This window comes from Acomys russatus, chromosome 14 (genome assembly GCF_903995435.1).
Source record: "Acomys russatus chromosome 14, mAcoRus1.1, whole genome shotgun sequence".
Lineage (NCBI taxonomy): Eukaryota > Metazoa > Chordata > Mammalia > Rodentia > Muridae > Acomys > Acomys russatus.
In genome coordinates this window covers 14,434,891-14,456,739 of record NC_067150.1, presented here as the reverse complement: position 1 = coordinate 14,456,739, position 21,849 = coordinate 14,434,891, and the positions used below count along the sequence as shown (strand labels likewise).

Here is a 21,849-nt window from a genome sequence, read left to right as displayed (position 1 = left end):
CCTGTGTACAAGATGTGCAGGGATAAAGATGGAGCAGAGATTGAGGGAACGGCCAAACAATGACTGGCCCAACTTGAGACCCACCCCATGGGAGTCAGCCATCCCAACACTATTAATGATACTCTACTATGCTGTCCCGAGAGACTCCACCCAGCAGTGGATTGAACAGATGCTAAGATCTACAGCCAAACATTAGGAGTCTAGCAAGTCTCAACCAACAAAATCAACTAACTTAGGCCCATAGGGTCTCACAGAGACTGAACCACCAACCGAAGAGGAAGCATAGACTGAACCTAGGCCCTTCAGACACACGTAGCTGATGGGCAGCTTAGTCTTCATGTGGGACCCTAGCAATTAGAGTCAGGGCTGTCTCTGACATGGACTCTGTTGCCTGCTTTTAGAAGAAGCTGGGATGCTTCGTCTGGTCTCAGTGGAAGAGGATGCACTTAGTCCTGATGAGATTTAACGTGCTGGGGATGGGTTGGTAGGGAGTGGGGGGCTTCCCTTTTCTGAGAAGAAGAGAAGCAGGTAAAGGGGAAAGGGGTAGCAGGGTTGGACTGGGAGGAGAGGAGGAAGGGGGCTGTGATAGGGATGTAGAGAAAAAACTTAAATAAAACTTAAAAATCTTGCTAATAATGAAAATTTTAGATAGTTCAGACTCACCTACTTTGAATATCATATGAAGCTTCATGGACAACTGTTTGTTACTGCTAAGAGATTCACTGTGCCCTTCAAAGTTCTCTGCCATCCTTCAGAGTGACATCTCTTAAACACAGAAGGGCACAGTCTCCTCCCCACCATCCACTGAGTAGAGCATACATTTCCCATGTGTAACCTGTCATTCTGCTCCTCAGCACAGCCTATGTATACTGTCACCCTACAGTCATTTTTCTCTAGAACACACCCAATTTCCCTTGAATTCCTACAAAGATGAAACAACTTAAACAGCAGAGAATCAAAAAGAGCCTGCTACACTTTCACTACTACATTATTTTATTAACTTTTGGTGTCTAACCCCACCATTTGTCAGGTTTTGTTTATTTTTTTTTTCATCTAAAAGGTTCAACATTTGTGGGTAAAGTGAATATCATGCAAGTATGAGGACCACAGTTTGGATCTCCAGAGTCCATATAAAAGAGGGCACGGCAATCTGCAAACTCAGTGCAACAAAGTAAGATGAAAGATGAAGACAGAATTCCTGGAAGTTCATGGACCAGTATCCTAGCTTATACAGTGGCAAACAACAAAGAGACCCTATCTCGAACAGGGTGGATCTCAGGCAACACCACTTCTGACACCGCACACACAAGGTTCCATATGGTTAGGCCTCTAGCTCAGTTGGTAAGAAAGTTAGACTACAAGCATGGAAGTACTGGGTGTGATCTACAGCACTGTTCAATCCAGGTGTGGTAATACATACTAACAGCCTATAATCCAAGAATGCTGTAGGTAAAGGAGAGAAGATTAAAAATTAAAGATTATCCTTGACTATATAGTGAGCTTGACATAAGCCAGAGCAAGAAGAAACTGTCTCAAATAAAGTCAGATATTGAGGCACTATGAAAAAAGCAGAGAATGAACACATTTATATATTCAGATACCTCTTGACTATCCTAAATTGTCTAGCACATAGTATCACTATTTCTCAATCAACTGTGTAATATGCCCTGTAGATTCAATGAAAATCCTAGAAGTTAATTCAGAAACATAACTGAGAAGTGACATTTTAGACTGGAAACTCCAGAAACACATAGGGAAAAAAAAAACACCAAAAACAGGAACCCCCTATCCCCCCCCCCCAAAACAAAACAAAACAAAAAAACCCAAAACCAAACAAACAAAAAACCAGGAACCTGGAAAGCCTTCCAGCCACCTCATTAAACCTTGGAGTAAGGGTTGGAGAGAGGACATAATCGGTAAAATCTAGTTTTGAGTTTGAATCTGCAGTACCCACATAAAAAGCTGGGGATGGTGACACGTACCTGTAACCCAGAGATCTGTGCCAGAGACCTAAGTACCTAAGTGCCCTGGGGCCTCACAGGCCAGCCAGCAAAGCTGAAACACCAAGCTTCAAGTTCAATGAGAGACCGTGTCTCAAAAAAATAAAGTGGAGAAATAATTGAAGGAGACAACGAAATGTCAATGTTTGGGCTCCATACGTACCCACATGGGTAAGAGCAACGTCAAACATGCACTTGAGTGTGTGTGTGTGTGTGTGTGTGTGTGTGTGTGTGTGTGTGTGTGTGTGCGCGTGTGCGTGTGTGTGTGTGCTTACAAGCAAAACAAACAACAAACAAACTTGAAGTGGTCAGGAAGTTTAGAGCATTCTGAAGCAACAGGATTACTTGAATGTGAAACACAGCTCAGAATAAGGAATTGTGTTATGTAAAGAGAGCACATCAGAATGGAAATACAGCTATGTGGCAGACATTCTCGAGGATGGCAGAAGCCTTAGGTTTGATCTCAAGTAACAATAAAAAATTCAGTCCATTACCCAGTGTCTCACATAAAGAAGCATAAACAAATTATAAAAAATGTTTTCTTAAAAATGCATTACTGGATAATGAATGAATGAATGAATGGACCAAAGACGTCAAGAAAGAAATAAAAAGACTTTGTAGGAACTAAACAAAAATGGTAACACAACACAACAAAACACCCGGGACATTCTGAAAGCAGTCCTATGAGAGAAGTTAGAGCTCTAAGTGCTGACACTAAAAATTCAGAAAGAGCACAAATAAATGGCTTAATAATGATACTCAAAAACTTGGAAAAACAAAAATAAACCAAATCCAAACCCACTTGACAGCTAGAAATAATAAAAATTGAAACAAAAATCAACAAGAAAGAAAATAACACAAAGAATGGACAAATCTAAGAGCTAGTTCCTTGAGAAGGTAAGCATAAATGCAAACCCTTGGCCCAACTAACCAAAAGAGATGAGGAGTACAAGACTGAGAGAATCAGATGAATAAGGAAACATTTCAGCAAACATCAAAGAAATTGAGAATAAGTGGGATCTTAAAAGAAATTGATGGATTTCTAGATTTGGCCAAACAAATTTTAACGAAGAAGAACTCAACAACCAAAACAGTCCTAAGACAAAAGAGATCTAAATAGCAATAAAAAGACTTCCAGCTAACAAAAGTCTGGGGCCAGATAGATGGATTTGCAGGAGAATAGTATCAGGCTTCAAAAGAAGATTTACAGTCAATTCTCCGTAAAAGAACTCATGAAAACTGAAACAGAAGCAGCATTCCCAAACTCCTTCTATAAAGCCAGTATCACTCCAATGTTAAAGTCAGGTAAAGATACAACAAAAATAGGAAACTAAAGACCAATATCATTGATAAACGTAAGACTCAAAAATACTCAATAAAATATTCACAAATGGAATTAGAGAACACATATAAAAAGATTATCTGCCATGACCAAGTTGGCTTCATTTCTGAAATATAGGGACAGTATAAAAAGTAAAGAAATGCAATAAACCACATAAAGGTACTTAAAGACACAAATCACATGATCATCTCAATAGATATAAACTGACCTTTGAGAAAAATTCTCCATGAGAAAAGTCCCAGAGAATATAAGGCACAAAAACAGACTTGTAAACTAATGGAACAATATCAAAGACACCAACATGAACACATATAACTTCAGACACTTAATATTTACAAACACACTAAAAACATGCACTAAAGAAACTTTTTCCCAAAAACTGTGCAGGAAAACCAGGTGTCCACATGAACATGACTACCACGTTGCACAAAAACTAACTCCAAATGACTCAAAGACCTAAGTGTGAAACATGAAACTCTTAAAGTGCACAGAAGAAAACATAGGCACTATACCCACAGATTCAGGGTAGAAAAGAACCTTTTGAATAGGATCCCACTTTTGCAAGAACTAGGGCCAACAACAGACAAGTGGGACTTCATGAAACTAAAAAGTGTCCGCACAGCTAAAAAAACAATCAACCAGGTAAAGAGAAAGAATCTTTGCCAGCTAGACATCTGACAAAGGATTAGTATCCAGAATATACAAAGAACTCAAAAAGTAGTCAGAGAAAGAAAGAAAGATAGATAGAAAGTGTTCAACAGAAGAAAAGGCAACTAAGAAATATCTCAAAAATTGTTCATTATTCCTAGTAATAAGGGAGAGAAATACAAATCAAAGCCACTTTGACATTTCATCTTTATCACAGTCAGAATGGCAAAGATCAACAAAACAACCAACAAGAAACGTTAGAGGGGGTGTGAGAAAAAAAAGGGCCATCATCCACTGTTCGTGGGATTGCAGACTGGTGCGGTCACTATGGGAATTAGTGAGAAGTCTCAAAAAAAAAAAAAAAAAACAAAAAAAAACCCCACCTAAAAATGAATTCACCATATGACTTAGCCTTTCCACTCCTTGGCATATGCCCAAAGGACTTGGCATCCAACTTCACAAATACTTGTTTAACCATGTTTAATGTTGACTTATTCATAACAGCTTATTAATATGAATGAAAAACTTATTCATAACAGCTCAGAAGGGGAAATAAGCTAGATATCCTACAACTGATAAATATACAATTGGTATATATCTACCACAGAATATTATTCACCAAAGAAAAATGAAATCATTAACATTGCGAATAAATGAATGGGACTGGAAAACATTGTGTGGAGTGAAGTAAACCCAGAAAGACAAACATAGGTTCTTTCTCGTTGGACACCTCACAATTACGATTACTCAAACATGGGTTGAACGACAATGACATTAATGGACATGCCAAAGTAGATGGAGAGAAGTCCACAAGTCCTCACCTCTACACAAAGAACTACAGGCAACTGAGGAACTCTGGGAACAGGAGAGGTGGTGCCCTCCAGAGAAAAGCCAACCAGCTGGTTGTCCAGTGCCAGATGGTCAGCCTTGAAAACACATATTCAAGTAATGTTATATGGACCGAGAGACTATACTTAGAAATAACATGTCTATACATAGATATGCAGTAATAATTAATGAAAAAGTGGGACATGGATTTGAAGGAGTAGGAGGGAGGAATGGGAAGGCTTGAAAGGACAAATATTGTAACTATAATTTCAATAAAAATTTTTCACATGCTAGTAAGTTTATATGATTTGCACTGTTGTGAAGCCAAGAAGAAACCAAGCTGCAAGCCTTTCTGGCCTATATGGAGTATGATATAGCACCTCAGCACACAGACTCATGTGAAGATGCTCCTGACCACCAGTCTCCCTAGGACTACAGCAACCTCATTTGCTCTCAGCATCTACTGTGCTACTGTGGGTCTCTCCACCTGTGACCTTTGTGGAGGATCTTCAGGACCAGAAAACCACTATGACCAATTGCATCCCTGCCTCCTATCATTCTCCCAGGAACCCCTGCCTCTAGCTGCCATAGGCACCATTCTTGGAACTCTGATCTTGATCCTCAATAAGGAAAACTGGAAACTGGATCCCAATCTTGTCTGAAAGACAATAGAAAAGCACAGATTCATAACTATGTCCCAAACTTCCCTTCTCAGCCTACTACAATAAAAATATGAAAATAAAAAAACATTATGTAAACATATTATACATTTTATATACAAAATATATGCTCATGTATATTCTATTAAAAATACAAGTTAATTGTTAGTTGATCAACTCATGGTCATGTCAATTACTAGTCTATTTTTTATCACAAGAATATACACCCTAGGTTTAACAGATAGATATGATTCTATAGATAGATAAGGTAACATAATTAGATAAGGTCTTCAAAAATCTCAGAGACATACAGAATATGACATTTAAAGATGTTTTTATGATTTTAAGGATCCTTTGACAATGAGACAGGTTAACTCCTGGCAACACATAGCCTACCTCAAAGAGGATGATGAGCATCAAAGAACCTCCTTATGGAGATGGCTTCAAATGTGGCAAACCAGCTACTGGGCCAAATGTCCTCGTTTCTTCCACAGACAGAATTCTGCGTAAAAGTAGGTGTTTGGACATAGGCAGAGTCGGTGGCCAAACTCAGCCAAGACAGGGTAAGCAAGTCCTCGGGAGTTTCTGATTCACAAATATGTCGGCCAGACATAATGAGCCAGAAGGCTGAAGACGATTGCAGCGCTATAGAGAATTTTGGGTGAGTGTCTAGGCAGCAAATTGTCTCTGTCATTTTCACATTTTGGAAGCTGCTAACTTGCATTTCTTGTTTATTTATTCAATATAGCAGTGTTACATTAGCCAAGCACATGGTACTTAAATACATCAACAACCTCAAAGACAGTGGGGGAAAAAAAAACAGAAAAAAAGTTGGTGGAAGACTAGAGGGAAAGAAAAGAGGAAAAACAAACACATGAGAAAAAACAAAAACAGAAATCTTCCAGGAAAAGAAAGACAAGTTCCTTAACATAAAAATAGAAAGAAAACCATTGCAGTACATGGGAAGTTGATATAACTTAGAGTCAGAAGGAAACAGGACTGCCTATGATTCTATTAGACAAATTCATTAATGATATTTCAAGTCTCCAAACAAAATATAGCAAGTGTGCATAATTTAAAGGAAGTGTACATACTTACTTAATTTGTTCAGTAGGAACAACTGCCTATGAATAACATCCAAATATTTACTAAATTAGTAGAAATATGTATTTTTAGCAAGAATGTTGATCTCAAATTCAGTAAATATATCAGTTTGAAGAAAATATAACTGGACACCCAAAGTCAAAGTTTTCAATTATAAATAACAACAGATCAACTATAAATTCAACCCATAAAAATGCCAATATTCTAAAGACTTACATACAGATCCAACACACTTTGGAAACAGAAATCTACTGTCTGAAACTTATAATCCCATTTTAAAATAAAAGGTGTGACCCTGCTGAAAAAATGATGACTACCTGTTGAGTACAAGACTCTTAGAAATCTCCAGATTAGAGGAATGACATACTTGCATCAGTATGAAGAAAACAATTTTTATTAAAAGACGTAATAGTACAATATGTTTTTGGGAAATAGTAAAATCCATAGTTAATAGTAGGGAAGCAAGAATATGCACTATCACAAGAGCATGCAAACTTTTTGTTTGATTGTTTGTCTTTGTTTTTTGAGGACGGGTTTCTCTGCGTAACAGCCCTGGCTGTCCTGGAACTTGCTCTGTAGACAGGCTGGCCTCAAACTCACAGCAATCTGCCTGTTTCTGCCTCCCAATCGCTGGGATTAAAAGTGTGTGCCACCACTGCCCGGCTGAGCATACAAGCTTTTAAGGTTTAATAATCTCCATCATAATCTAGCTTCTAAATTTGCTCAGTGGTGGTCACCGTCAAATTTTTTTTTTAGAATATAAAAACAACCATTTTATTTAAATTTATGTGTACAATATTTATGACATCTACTATGTTCATTATTATGTAGCCGTTATCACTGACCTCTAAAGTCATGTTTATTATTTATGAATACAGTTGTCACCTCCTAGATTGCAAACAAAAATTTGGCCTCTGCAAAGAACGTACTTATTACTGTCTTAATTATAAGTTTGAGTATGAAAGTTATGACACTTTAAAAAAGGCAGAGATAACATGGGGAAAATTCAAGGCAGAACCTTAGCGAATACAGTATTAATTAGACTAATTTTCGAATTATATTGGCAGCATGTCAAACTGAATTACAACTACTTTTACAAGTAATTTACTTGCATGAGGATTGACAGGTAACAACGCATAATATAACTAATTGAAGGTTTAAAATAAGAGGAATGGGATTATGCAAGTTCAACGAGAATAAAAAGGGAAACGGTTATATCAACGAGTTTTAGAAAGAAAACCCATTCTTAGGACAATTCCTACCATTCAGTCATCCATGAACATCCTGTTCTACGGATTTTTTTTATAACCAGGTTGTTTTTTGAGGATGGGTTTCTCTGTGTAACAGCCCTGGCTGTCCTGGAACTTGCTCTGTAGACAAGGCAGGCAGAAGAACCAACCTTTGTCACCTATGAAGTGGTCTAATCCAAGTTATGAGGCCCCAAAGGCGAGCCTCCTAAGGTTTCTGACGTCCTCATCCCAGAGCGACATTTACTTCCCTCTGCTTCCTGAAGCTGAAGGGTTAAGTGATGAACCATGGGCTTACCAGACTGAGTGTGGAATCCTGGAAGCGGAAGTCTCCGCAATTAAGGCGGAAGAACTAGAAGTTCATATAAAGGTCCCGACAGGTTTGGGGAACTCAAGAGTCCTGACAAAACTCGGGAGAAACACCTATGCATTCTTTCACACAGGTGTCTTACGACATTGCCTTAGAGCAATGGCTTCTACTTCGCTCCAGACTCCGAAATCTCGCGAAATTTCATTGGCCATTTATAACGCGAAACTGTCACGAAGTGCATTTTGGGAAATGAAGTTTGATAACCCGAATAAGCCCTGCAGTCTTGGCGAGCTGAGAAAGCTCGCAAAACCAATTGACTGTTGCTTCTAAATGAGAATCACAATCGAAATGGTTTGTGGGAAATGTAGTTTCTAAGTTTGACAGTTGTAATAAGGATGGTCAGGCGGAATGTGTGTATCAGGCATATTTTCCCAAGTTCTAATTGACCCACAGCATCATATTGGCCTGCCCTCAGCTTACTCTCTTTTCTATAATCATCAGCCTGTTATCAGTCACCCCCCTCACTTTAAATATGCGTTACATAATCACTATCCTCAAATGTCCATCATAACCTATACCTTTACCCTCAAACCCAGACTATCTTACACTATACACATATTAAGAATAGACATAACCCAACTTCAAATATGGCATCCACTTGCCGTTTTTAAAATCAGTGCCAACACAAAACAGCTCTTGCCTCAGATAAATTTGTTCTGAACCAAGTACCAGTGAACATGAGCCAGAAAAACCAAATATAAAAGGTAGTGCAGAGACTTCTCAAGAGATGAAACACAAATAGAGAAAAAACAATATCTTACATCTTTAGTTATTAGAAAAATGAAAATCATAACTATTTTGAGATTTTATTTTATATAAGTGAGAATGACCAAGGCAAATAAAACCTTTTAAATTATTTTATTATATATTTTATTTGTTTTTATGTACAAGTATGGATACATATGTGTATGTGTTTGGTACATACACAATCATAATTTGCATATGGAGCATTTAGAGAGCAGGTTGCTGGAGTCAGTCCTTTCCTTCCATCATGTATGTTATAGGGATTGAAGTGACTTCCTCAGGCTTAGAGGCAAGTGCCTTTGCACACTGAGAGATTTACCAGTCTGGATATTTTTCTGTATATGTGAGGAAACTGTTCTGAAAAATAATTTCTGTATTAATATTTCAAAATTTTATATTTTCAGAGAATATTAAAGAATTACATATGCTAATTTTGGAATTTTTCTTTGCATAATGCTCTGCAGAATCTGAAGAATGAAACGGTTCTTAAGGAAGTAAAATCACACATCAAGTTTCACAGATGTTTGCACATGTATAACCCAGTATTCAGGACAAAATAAGACACATATGTTCAATTTGTTGAAGCATAATTTTAGAATGTTATAGTAGCAGAAGTCTCGTATATTGTACTTGAACAGAAATCTAGTCATTTTGACTAATTCTAGGCATGCAGATGCTACGCAAAGTACACATCATTCAAGTGAAATGGTCCTGCTTAAAAGATTACTTATGGCAATTTTCATGTCCTTGTTCCTTAAACTGTAGATGAAAGGATTCATCATTTGAGGAAGCACAGAGCACATCACTGAAGCCACTGCAGATTTTTTTTTTGGAGACATTCATTGCAGAGCTGACGTATACCGTAGAACCAGCTCCATAAAATAAGGAAACCACTGACAAGTGAGTCCCACATGTAGAGAAGGCTTTGTACTTTCCTTCCAATGATGTTATCCTCAAGACTGTGGAAACAATGAGATAACAAGAATAAATGATTCCACAAGGAGGAACACCACCAAATACACAAATTGCAACAAAGAGCACAATGTTATCAGTGAAGGTATCAGAACAGGAGAGCTTGATGACCTGATCAAGTTCACAAAAGAAATGAGGGATTTCTAGATCTGTGCAGAAGGACAGCCGCTGTACCATCAGGTTGTGAGTCAGGGAATCTATAATACTAATGAACAAAGACATCAGTGATAGTAGAACATATAAGTTAGGATTCATAATGATATTACATCTTAAAGGGTGACAAATAGCTACATAGCGATTATAGGTCATTACTGTAAGGAGAAAATTTTCAAAGTATGCAAAAACAAGTATTAAAAAGAGCTGAAGTGAGACAGCCTGTGTAAATGATGCTCTGATCATTTGCTTGGATGTTAGCCAGCATCTTGATGACTGTGGCTGTGCTGAAACTGATATCATTAAAGGACAAGTTGGAGAGGAAGAAGGGGGGTATGGAGGTGGGACTCAAATCTTATACCTAGAATTATACATTTCCCAGGATAAGTGACTAAGTATATGAACAGGAAGAAGCTGAAGATGAGAGACTGGAGGTCTGGGTCATTTGTAAATCCCAGAAGAAGAAATTGGAACACAAATGATTGGTTTTGGGGCTCTATGTTGCTTGTCACTCTTTGAGAGAAAATTAGGACAAAATTAAAATTCACGTAACTAATTTTAGATAAAGAAAAGCAGTATCGCATTGAACCAGAGTAAAAAATAAAAATTATTTAGTCATTATTGTCTTACTGAATGTCAGTTGTGGTTATAAGAATGAATAGTCAAATATTTGACAGATGGTTTAATAGTATTTCATACTTCTTCTTTTTAAATTATATTTGTTCTTTGACAATTTCATGCATCTATATGATACATTCTAATCACTCACATCATACCAAATCTCCATCCTTTGTTGCCAGTCATCCTGTTCCTTACCAACCCAGTGACCCACTGAGTTAAGCAGGGCCATCTGGGTGATGATGGTTTGCAACTCTCAATAGGAGCCCACATGTTCAGCAGTTGGAATACAAATGAAAATGGGTCTTGGTTGTAAAATGACATTGTCAACCCCATTGACCCACTTCTTTTGCCACTAAAAGGTTTCACAATCTCCCCAAACACCAACACCAGCTGTAAAATATGATACATTTGTTAAGAGCAGAGCCAAACTTCAGATGTCAGTTTTTGCTTCTACAATGTCTGGGATAAAGTCTCATATCTGGACCAAGACTTTATGGAGGCGTTTCCTGTATCAACCTTCCATCTCCTACTATGTACTAGGATTGTATGAGTTTGCATTACTTTTCTAGTTTTTATATGGATTTTCTTATTGTCCCACTTATGCATCAAGTGCTTTTACACACTAAGCCAATTTCCCTGCATATTAACTCTCTGTGATTCTTGTTTAAAATAATTTAACAGCTAGAATAAAAAACTGAATTACAAAATGGCAGTTAGGGCTTCCTGCCTTTTCATCTTTTTGCCAAAATTCTTAACATGTCTTCACAATGCTAAGGCCAAGCCAACACAAAGAACAAGAAGGCTGTGATTGTTTGAGACAAAGTCATATTTACCCCATAATTTATTTGTTATGTGAATTATTCTCAGTTCTTCAGAATATGATTACACAAGGGAAAATAAAATTGTAAAGAGAACTAATTTAGAATCTGGCCAACAGTTCATGTTCCTGTCCAGTACACAATATGGTCTTAAAAGATATAAAATTACAACAATTACAATAAAGAGGAAACATGACATAGATATATACACAGAACATACACATAAATGACAAAGTATTCTGAGAATTGACTTGGCCAACACTATTGTTAAACCTATCCAACAATAATTGATCTCATTGGTTGGGAGTTTTCTTTCAACTATTTTCTGTAAAATTGGGTTAGTGCATAGGTATTGTTTAAATTTGGGTTTGTCATGGAATATCTTGTTTTCTTGCTCTACGGTGATTAAAAAAATTGATGCCTACAGTAGTCTGGGCTGAAATCTGTGTTTTCTGTTTGCATGACATCAACCCATGTCTTTCTGTCTTTTATGGTCCCTGTTGAGAAGTTAGGTGTGATTTCAGATGGGTCTGCCTTTATATGTAACTTTGTCTTTTCCCCTTGCTGCTTTTAATAGCCTTTTGTTGTTGTTGTTGTTCTATAGATTTAGTGTTTTGATCATTATGTGGTGGGAGGAGTTTCTTTTCTGGCATAGTCTATGTGGTGCTATATAAACCTCTTATATGTTTATGGGTATCACTTCCTTTAGGCTGGGAAAATTTTCTTCTATGATTTTCTTAAAAATAATTTCTGGTCCTCAGAACCTGGAATCTTCTTTTTTATCTATTCCTATTATTGTGAGATTATATCTTTTCATGGTTTCCTTCATTTCTTGGATGTTTTATGTAACAAAACTTTCTGTTTTAAAATTTTCTTTGAGAAATGTATCAATTTCTTCAATTGTATCTTCAGTTCCTGAGATTCTATCCTCCATCTCTTATAATCTGTTGCTGATACTTACCTCTAGGATTCCCGATCTCTCCCTCTCCTTCTCCCTCTCCTTCTCCCTCCCTCCCTCCCTCCCTCCCTCCCTTCCTCCCTCCCTCCCTCTGTCCCTCCATCCCTCCCTCTCTCTCTCTCTCTGCTGTTCTGTTGTTTTCTATTTTTTTTTTACTTTTATTGAATGTCTATGATATACATGTCATGCACCAAAATCCCTCTCCTTCACAAAGTAAAATAAAACAGACAAAAAAATCTTGTCACAGAAGCTGTAGCTTATCATGCAGTATAGCCTTTTGTCTGCATATATTTGCTTTCAAATGTTCATTGCTACGAGTCATGGGTCTGATTTGAGGCCTACACTATCATTACCAGATCCTCACTGGGACTGCTGTCAGATATCCCATTGTTGCTGTGTGTCAAGGAGATTCTTAATCTTTGAACCTGCAGGCCAGGTCCCTTCATGTATTCCAGCAGGTCATACATGGGGTAGATGTTGGGGTGAGGTTCACTCATAACTCTGGATGAGGACCCACTCCCTTGTCATCAGGGCAGGGACTGCTTTCCTGCTCCCCTATCATCATGGCAGGGCCAGCTCACCTGTTCCTGTGTCTTCAGGGCAGGGCCAGATCACCCACTCCTGTGTCATCATGGCAGGACCAGCAGTAGAAGGGCATGAGCAATTTACATGACAGGATTTCTTTCTTTCTGAGAAACACCAGCACTGTGCTTTGGAGCTATCAGTATGATTCTGTGGTGGCTGTGTAGTCACTGCTGTTCCTTGGATCAGACATAGTGTGCATTCAACTTCATCTTGAATGATCTCAGCTTCAGTGTTTGTAATACATTGCTCTAAGTGTTTTCTCCCAATCAGGTCGCTCTCAGGGGTGAACACTTCTGTGTAGCTCTGGAACACAATTATCCTAAAATGCATTGAGAATCTCATCTTTCAAACCCTGTGACCCATGTCCACCCACCCTGAACTCTTTTCTAAGTTTCCCATTTCTTGTTTTGTTTTCTTAATTGATTCTAATCCTATTTTCATGTCTTGAACAGCTTTAATCATTTCCTTTGCCTGTTTGATTGTGGTTTCCTGTTTATTCTCAGTGGTCTCTATTGTTTTGTTTGTATATTTCTGTAATTTTTGGAAGGATCTATTTATTTCCTCTTTATATTTCTCAAATACTTGCACAAGCATAGCTTTAAGGTCATTTTTCTGAGATTCAGCTGCATTAGAGTATCATTGGGTTTTTTTTTGTTGTTTGTTTGTTTGTTTGTTGTTGTTGTTCTTGTTTGGATTTCTGATAAAGTCATGCTGTCCTGGCTTTTGTTGGTTGTGCTTTTACCTCCCCCCTTCTTTAGGAGCTTGGGTTTTCTAAGTTGGCAGTTGAGGGGGCGAGTCCATTCAGAAGGCAGCTATTTGGTTTATAGGCCTAGCAGACACTGTTTTCCTGGGACTTAGATTAATCTTAACACTGCCACCTAGGATCTGAGATTCAGCAGGATTCTGCTGACTACTTGGCCTCCTCAGGGGGAAAAACAACAGAGTAGATTAGTGGCTTGGAGGCAAGAATGCTCTATCTGGGATCCAGATGCTGTTCTTGAGAGTCCCCTATGTAGAGAGGGCAGGGCACTCACAATTTATGGCTCCAAAGCTAGGAGACAGCTGCAACGTCCAAGCTATAGTCTGTACAATAACAGAAGTTAGGTATAAAGGGCTAGGGGGATGGATAGATCTTTATAGGAAAGGGACATATGGCAGTTATGGAAAGATGCAAAGTGGCCTTGGAACAGAGGATTCAAGCTGAAAGGGGAGGTAAACAGAGTTTGAAGGAAAGAATATGGAGAGAGACAGTTAAAATTAAGGGCCACTGAGGGGTGATATGGAATTATAATACAGTAGAAGCTTCCTAAAGTATATACATATATGCAGACAATCCAAATAAAATTGCCAAATGACAAGAGCTATAAAACCTGAATTGGACATATTTTGTCACATATGAAACCTCCAATATTGGGAATGGATTACATATAATTGAGTTGTTTGCCACAAGATTCTCCTTCGAACTCTCAAACAACTGCAGCTGTTTCCTAATGCATAGGTTGACACCCAGAAATTAATGGTAGGGTTCCATTGTGGAAGCCAACACCTACACAACCCATTGAACACAGATAAAACAGATAGTGCCTACCTAGAATCTATACCCTTACAACTGAGTGTGCTGAGTACAGGAAGCTACTCTGCATGTTCCCAAAGGAGAAATAGAAACATAGCATCTACAAACCCTTTGATTTACAAGGGTGCCCTGTCTACAAGATATGCTAGGATAATGGGGGGCCACACTTATGTGACCAAAACTTTGATTTAAGGTAAGGCTCCATGAGATGGAAACCATGGTCAACACTGCTCGGGTTATGAAAAATGGGAAAACCAAATAATACCATTCTTCTTAAGGAATGTATCAATAAAGTCATTCTTTTTTTTTTTATCTTTTTTTTTATTATTAATTTATTCTTGTTACATCTCAATGTTTATCCCATCCCTTGTATCCTCCCATTCCTCCCCCCCCCCCCCGTTTTCCCATTATTCCCCTCCCCTATGACTGTTCCTGAGGGGGATTACCTCCCCCTATATATTCTCATAGGGTATCAAGTCTCTTCTTGGCTACTTGCTGTCCTTCCTCTGAGTGCCACAAGGTCTCCCCCTCCAGGGGACATGGTCAAATGTGAGGCACCAGAGTAAGTGAGAAAGTCGTATCACACTCTCCACTCAACTGTGGAGAATATTCTGACCATTGGCTAGATCTGGGAAGGGGTTTAAAGTTTACCTCCTATATTGTCCTTGGCTGGTGCCTTAGTTTGAGCGGGACCCCTGGGCCCAAATCTGCCTATCATATTGTTCTACTTGTAGGTTTCTAGGACCCTCTGGATCCTTTTATTTTGCTGTTCTCCCATGCGTCTCTCATTTAGAGTCCCAATCGGATGCCTTCCCCTCTGTCCCAGTTTTCTGGTAAGTGAAGGCTTTCGTGGGACATGCCCCTTGGGCTAGTATGCAGATATAAGTGAGTATATACCATTTGATTCTTTCTGCTTCTGGGTTAACTCACTCATTATGATCATTTCTAGCTCAATCCATTTATCCACAAATTTCGGGAATTCCTTGTTTTTAATAGCTGAGTAGTATTCCATAGTGTATATGTACCACAGTTTCTTTATCCACTCTTCTACTGAGGGACACTTAGGCTGTTTCCATGTTCTGGCTATTATGAATAAGGCTGCTATGAACATGGTTGAGCAAATTTTCTTGTTGTGTGCTGGAGCATCTTCTGGGTATATTCCAAGGAGTGGAATAGCTGGGTCTTGAGGAAGCCCTTTTCCCATTTTTCTGAGATAGCACCAGATAGATTTCCAAAGTGGCTGTACTAGTTTGCATTCCCACCAGCAATGAAGGAGTGTTCCTCTCTCCCCACATCCTCGCCAGCATGTGGTGTCACATGAGTTTTTGATCTTAGCCATTCTGATGGGTGTAAGATGGAATCTCAGGGTTGTTTTGATTTGCATTTCCCTGATGACAAAGGAGGTTGAGCATTTCTTTAAGTGTTTCTCAGCCATTTGATACTCCTCTGTTGAGAATTCTCTGTTTAGTTCCAAGCCCCATTTCTCAATTGGGTTATTCGGTTTGGTGGTGTTTAATTTCTTGAGTTCTTTATATATTTTGGATATTAGACCTTTGTCAGATGTAGGGTTGGTGAAGATTTTTTCCCAGTCTGTAGGCTGTCGCTTTGTTCTCTTGACAGTGTCTCCTGCCTTACAGAAGCTTCTCAGACTCATGAGGTCCCATTTATTAATGGTTGACATTAAGGCCTGGGCCATTGGTGTTCTGTTCAGGAAGTTGTCTCCTGTGCCAATATGTTCCAGGCTCTTTCCCACTTTTTCTTCTAAGTGGCTTAGTGTCTCTGGTTTTATGTTGAGGTCTTTAATCCACTTGGATTTGAGTTTTGTGCAAGGTGACAAATATGGGTCCAGTTTCATTTTTTTACACATAGACCTCCAGTTAGACTAGCACCATTTGTTGAAGATGCTATCCTTTCTCCATTGAATGGATTTGGCTCCTTTGTCAAAAATCAAGTGACCATATGTGTGTGGATTCATATCTGGGTCCTCGATTCGATTCTACTGATCAACCAGCCTGTTGCTGTGCCAGTACCATGCTGTTTTAATTACTATTGAATAAAGTCATTCTTAATGATATTCTGCCATACTTAGAGATCAGTGCTTTGTTCAGCCATTACCAAAGAAGCTTTCTGCTGCACCAGGTTGGAATAAGTGCATAGACAACACAGCAAACAGAGATTTCAGAATGCTCAGTACTAAATGGGATGTCTTAATCAAATCCTTCCCCTCAGGGTTTAGGGAACACTGCAGAAGAGAAAGCTTAGCTATTATAAGAGCCAGAGATGAAGAAGTTCACCAAAGAAACAAGGCCTTCAAACACAGCAGGATTGTGGTACATATAAACTCAGAGATATTGGGGCATCATGAACGTGGTCTATATCAGGTGGAGCCTTAGAGCTAAAAGGAGAAGTGGACAAAAGTCCTCATTGCTAACTCTGAAGCAGTCTACAACTGATAATCACTGGAAGAGGAAAATTTAGTTTAGGGGCTAGAGGCATGGATCAGTGGTTAAGAGCACTGGCTGCTATTCTAGTAGAACAATATTCAATTCCCAGCACCCACATCATGATATTCATAGATATTTTTAATCTAGCTCCTCTTTTGCCTTTATAGGAAATGGATACATGTGGTACACAGACCTCCATGCCTGAAAAACATCACACCCATAAAAATAAGTATAACTGGATGTCTAGATGTAAAAAATGGAAATATATCCATATTTGTCACCCTGCACAAAACTCAAGTCCAAGTGCATTAAGGACCCTAACATAAAACCATATACATTAATTCTATTAGAAGAGAAAATAGGAGAAGACCATCAAGGCTGATTGATTTGGACCTGGGCCGAGGGGGAGGCTGCACAAACTGTTGTACCAACTAAAGACAATGCATGCAGTAGACCTAGACACCGATTCCGATCTAGCCAATGGACAGCTCATTCTCCACGGTTGCAGGGAGAGCAGGGGCTGTCTCTGATATGAACTCTGGTGCCCCCTATTTGACCATTTCCCCTTGGTGGGGAGACCTGGTAGCAGTCAGAGGAAGGGGAAGCAGACTAGACTATCTGGAAGAGACCTGATAGGCTGTGATCATATGGTAGAGGAGGAGGTCCTTTTCTGTCAGAGAGGAATAGAGTGAAAGAGGGTGGGAGAGGGAACAGGAAGATACAAGTGAGGAATTAACAATCGAGATGTAATCTGAATAAATTATTTTTAAAAGAAATAAATGGTGGAAAATAAAGAAAAAAGAAGAGGAGAAAGTGGGGGAAGAGCCTTGAATTCATTGGCACAGGGGAAAACATTCTGAACAGAACTCCAACAGCTCAGGCTCTATGATCAACAGTTAATAAATGAGACCTCTTAAAACTGAAAAGTTACTGTAAGGCAAAGGACATTGTCAATAGAATAAAAGGATAGTCTACAGTTTGTGAGAAGATCTTCACAAATCCTACATCTGACAAAGGGTTAATATCCAATATATATAAATAACCCAAGAAATTAAATACCACCAAACCAAATAATTCAATTAAAAAAGGTACACAGCTAAACATAGAATTCTCATCTGAAGAATATTAAATGGCTGAGAAGCACTTAAGGAAATGGTGAACGTCTTTAGCCATCAGGGAAATGCAAATTAAAACAACTCTGATATTCCATTGTAACACATATCAGAATGGCTAAGACCAAAAACTCAAGTGACATGAAGAAAAGGGAACACTCCTCCATTGCTGATGGGAGTGCATCCCCACTTTCTCAGAGCATCTGACACTTTCTCAGAAAATTGTGAACTATTCTACTTCAAGACCCAGCTATACCACTTCTGGGCAAATACCCAAAAGATGCTCCACCATCCAGCAAGGACAGTATCTCAGCTATGTCCATAGTGGCTTTATTTATAATAGCCAGAATCTGAAGACAACCCAGATGTCTCTCAACTGAAGAATAGATTATAAAAAAATAACTGTGGTACCTCTACACAATGGGATACTATTCAGCTATCAAAAACAAGGAAATCATGAAATTTGCAGGTAAATGGGTAGAGCCAAAGAAGATCATCCTGGATGAAGTAATAAAAAGACATTCAGGGTATATACTCACTTATCAGCCAAAATGTGTCATATAATGCAAGATGTTACAATCTACAGACCTAAAGAAGCTAACTAACAAAGAGGAGCCTAGGGAGGATGTGTAATTCTCATTCAGAAGGGCATATAGAATAGACACAGGATGACAGTTGAAGAGAAGAAGCAATATGAGAGCCTACCATTGATGTCTTCTAAAAGACTCCACGCAGCAGGAGATACAAACAGAAGCTAAGTCTCACAGCCAAAATTTGGGCAGAGTGTAGGGAGTCTTATGGAAGAGATGGGGGTAGGGGATGGCAATACAATGACCTAGAGGGGATAGAAACTCCACAACAAGATCAACAGAGCCACCAAATCTGGGTCCAGTGGGGCAGGTAGAGACTGATGCACTTAACAAGGACCATGCATGGAGAGGACATAGGTATCCTGCTCAGAGGTAGCAGGTAGTTAGCTCGGTCTCCATATGGGTCTCCTATTAAGGGGCGCAGGGGAAGTCCTTGCAATGGACTTTGCTTCCTGCTCTTTGATCACTTCCCTGTGGTACAGTGCTTTACCAGGCCAGAGAACATTTGGATGTAGGTAGTCCTGCTTAGACTTGATAGGCTGGGGTCAGTTGGTAGGAGAGAAATGTGCCCCCTCTCTGAGGACTAGGGAAGGGGCATAAGGAGGAAGAGAGAGGGAGGATGGGGCTGGGAGGAGATGAGGGAGGGGAATATGATTGGGATGTAAAGTGAATAAATTTTTAAAAATAAATTTAAATAAAAAATAAATATAAAAAGAAAGAAAATTTACTGCTATCTGGAATTTATTTATTTATTTATTTATTTATTTATTTATTTATTCTCTTTACATCCAAATCCCAGCCCCCTATCTCCTCTCCTCCCAGTCCCACCCTCTACCCCTACTCACATTTGCCCCTCTTCTTCCTCCCAGAGCAGGGGAGACCCCTGATTGGTATCAATCCACCCTGGTATCTCAAGTCACAGCAGGACTAAGCACATCCTATGCCACCTGGGAGTGACATGGCAGCCCAGTGAAGAGCAAGTGACCCAGCAGTAGGCAAATTCAGAGATATCCATATGTTAAGGGATCCATATGATGACCAAGTTGCACATTTACTATCATACCAATAGGGGGTCTAGGTTCTGTCCATGGAAGCTCTTTGGTTGGTCATTCAGTCTCTGTAAACCCCAGTAGACTCGGGATAAATTACTTTGTACATCTTCTTGAGGTGTCATTGACCCCTCTATCCGTCTTCTACAGCACTTCCCAAGTTTGGATCATTGCTTGGCCTTGGGTCTCTGCATTCATCTCCATCAGCTGCTGGACGAAGTGTCTGAGAAGACATTTATGCTAGACACTTTTCTGCAAGCTTAGGAAGAGTATGATTAATACTGACAGTTTATGGTAAGCCCATGTCCAGCAGTAGATGGACAAGAGAAAATGAACTCAAGGGCATCTTTGGAAGTTCTTTGTCTCATAGTGCCTTTTCAGAGCTTTTCTTTTTCTTTCTTTCTTTCTTTCTTTCTTTCTTCTTCTTTTTTTTTTTTTTAACATTTTAGCATTTTAATTTTTATTCATCTATTTTTTTGTTTATTTATCATAAAGATCCTTTGTGTATATTTTTGGCTTCCAGTTTTCTGTTTTTATGGGATTCCTGAATGTATGAATATGTAAGTATCAATATCTATTTCTCTTTCTTGTGCCTTCTTTTGGATGCTTTTTCTTCTGTTTCTTTGTTTTGTTGTATCCCGATCTGTTTGTTTTTGTTTTGTTTTATTATTATGTTACATTTTATTATTATCCATTTGATGTCTTTTTTTTTCTAATGAGATATGGGAAGAGGTAGCTGTGGCCTGGGGTGGAAGTAGAGAAGGAAATTGGGAGAAGAGAGAGGGTGATCAATAATCAGGTTATATTATATTTAAAATAAATCTCTAATTTTAATAAAATATTGAATATATAAAATAGAAGATGGGAATTGATTTACCTCAATATCTAGTTCTACCACTCTTGCGCATATTACCAAATGATGTTTCACCCTACCACAGAGACATTTGCTCAACCATGTTCATTGCCACTCTATTCATAATAGCCAGGAATTAGAAACCTTTTAGATTCCTGGAAATAGATGAATTGATAAGAAAGTGGTAGATTTCTAAAATGGAATATTACTCAACCATTTAAACATGAAATCATGAAATTTGCAGCAAATGAAAGGAACTAGAAACGCCATACTGAGTGAGGTAATTCAGATGTAGGAAGATAAATAGGGTATGCAAACTTATATGCAAATGTTACCTGTTAAGTCATCAATAAGCAAGTTGCAATCTGTAAAACCAGGCAGGTGAGGCAGAGAATAAAGGAAAATATTACATATCAAATTTAGTTCTAGGACTTCAATTTGCTGACTGTAGTACATTGGACTCTATAGCTGTGTCTCATCGTCCTATGAATGTTGCATCAGAAAATTCCTATCTGAGATACTATTCCTTTTATTCACTGGGGTGGCAGGATCTCACTGGGAACCAGACACTGAGACCCATGCAGTCTAATTTCATTGGCTTATAACTTAGCATAAATAAAACTTAATTATGTGTTGCCTATAGGAAGGCCCAGTAAAAATTTGTTTTATTATCATCATGAAATCATGCCATTCTTTATACAGGGGGAGGTAATCCCCCTCAGTCACAGTCATAGGGGAGGGGAATAAGGGGAAAAGGGGAAGGAGGGAAGAATGAGAGGACACAAGGGATGGGATAACCATTGAAATGTAACAAGAATAAATTAATAATAAAAAATTAAAAAAAAACAAGGTAGGTATTAATGATGCATGCCTTACACATGAAGACAAAGACTTTATTCATATGTAATTTAAATTACTTTTTATCCTTTTATCTTTTGAACATGTGCCTTGATGCAGGTTAAATTAGTTCATCAACTTTGTGTTGTTTATTTTTTCACATTCATATACTGTGACCTGACAAAATAATCAGCTGTTTCCTTTAATGTAGATGAATGTGAAGGTAGGCAACACCCACACATTAGCAGAGGTGTACATTGAATATGTTAAGTAAAAATAAACAAGTTTGAACTTAGACTTGGGGGCTTTCCTTGTGTCTAATGATTTCAAATATAAATCTTG

General features: G+C 38.5%; 1 pseudogene; it reads right to left on the bottom strand.

Annotated features, from left to right (window-relative positions):
• Nucleotides 1-9,634: 9,634 nt before the first annotated feature.
• LOC127198741 (olfactory receptor 7G2-like) lies at nucleotides 9,635-10,651 on the bottom strand (annotated as a pseudogene).
• Between the last annotated feature and the right edge of the window lie 11,198 nt (nucleotides 10,652-21,849).